This window comes from Chrysochloris asiatica, unplaced genomic scaffold (assembly GCF_000296735.1).
Source record: "Chrysochloris asiatica unplaced genomic scaffold, ChrAsi1.0 scaffold00111, whole genome shotgun sequence".
Classification (NCBI taxonomy): Eukaryota; Metazoa; Chordata; class Mammalia; order Afrosoricida; family Chrysochloridae; genus Chrysochloris; species Chrysochloris asiatica.
The window spans coordinates 7,603,597-7,605,230 of record NW_006408629.1 but is presented as its reverse complement, the minus strand read 5'-3'; the positions used below and the strand labels follow the sequence as shown (position 1 = coordinate 7,605,230).

Sequence of the window (1,634 nt, the reverse complement as noted above, 5' to 3'; positions counted from 1 at the left end):
TTTATATATGTCTCCCCATTGTCTTCTTGCTTGCATGGTTCCTGCTGAGAGGTCTGAGCTTAGTCTGACTTGTTTGCCTTTGTATGTGACCCTTCTGTTTTCTCTCTCTCTCTCTCTCTTTTTTTTTTTTTTTTCAGATTTTCATTTTTTTAATCGCCTCCAAGAAGGACATCCTAAACACTACATGAAACGCAACAGAATATTTTTCTTCCAGTATTAAAAAAAAAATGACATTCACAAACATTTTTAAGCTCTTCTAAGATATAATCAGGGTTATGATCTCAATGTAGAGTAAAAAATCACCTCTAAGTAATCATATTCTTGATGCAGATTTCCTATAGGTACATCGGAAATTGTTTTCTAACCATGATAAAGAAACATTGTGTACAAAAAATTTTTAAATATCCCTAGATATTCAATTTAAAAAAAAACAAAAAAGAAAATCAGCCTGGCTGAAGTTTTTTGCCAGGATAATCCTGAGTGCCCAAACTAAAAAACTGGTAAAAGGAAAAATACCCAGACTCTACAAACATCACAGAATTTGTCTTAAATGGGAGAAAAAAGTTTAAAAAACACATGGAGATTACTAAAAGATCTTTAACAGGCTACCCTGGAAGCTTAATTAAAAAATAGAGGTTGATGTACTAAAACAAAGATGTTTCAGTGCAGCTCCAAAAATCTTTTATAAATACAGCCATCTGGAAGGACGATCCTGGATCAGAAGAATTTTTATTCTTTGTGTATCTACATTATATGTGCATGACTCATTTCAGTTGTCATAATTGTCTCTGTAATTTCCTCCAGAATAGCGGTCATAACCACTCTGGCTTCTGCCACTATAATCTCTGGACCTTCCATATCCATATCCATATCATCCAGGCCAACTGTCATACCTGCTGCTCCCATATCCCTGGTCCCCACCTCCTCTAGAGTAGCTGCGACCACGCCCATGAGCACCAAAGGCACCCCCTCTGGTTCCCCAGGCTGATTTGCCTGCATGATCCACATGGATCTGGCGACCATCCAGGGACTCTCCATTCATGGCTTGCATGGCATCTGAAGCATGCTCTGGATTGGTAAAGGTGATAAAGCCAAAACCCCGGGATCGCTGAATCTCTTGGTCCTTCACCACCACCATCTCAGAAATCGGTCCGAAGCTGCTGAAATGGTCTTCCAGCGCCTGCTCATCGGTGTTGAAATTGAGACCTCCTACAAAGAGTTTCCCTTCTTCAGAGGACATGGCAGTGAATTTGGATCCTGGGAATTTAAAAATTGAACAGCCTCAGTAACAGCTAACGCTGAAGAGCAGAGAGAATCCCTTCTGTTTTCTCTTGCTGCTTTCAGGAGCGTCTCCTTGTATTTGAGTTTGGAGAGCTTGGCTATGATATGTCTTGGTGATTTTCTTTTGGGGTCCACCCTTCCTGGTCTTCGTTGGGCTTCCTGTATGTCTATCTTTTCGCTTTTGAGGATGTTAGAGAAATTTTCTTCCAGTAGTTCTTCGACTATTTCCTCTGTGGACTTGTGTGACTCATTTTGTTCTGGAATGCCAATAATTTTTAGGTTATTCCTCTTCATGTTGTCCAACATGAATCTTAGACCTTCCTCTGAATTTTTTACCCTTTTTTGTGTTTGTT

At 39.6% G+C, this 1,634-nt stretch overlaps 1 pseudogene; it reads right to left on the bottom strand.

Moving 5' to 3' along the window:
- Positions 1 to 769: 769 nt before the first annotated feature.
- Positions 770 to 1,240, bottom strand: LOC102837104 (annotated as a pseudogene).
- Between the last annotated feature and the right edge of the window lie 394 nt (positions 1,241 to 1,634).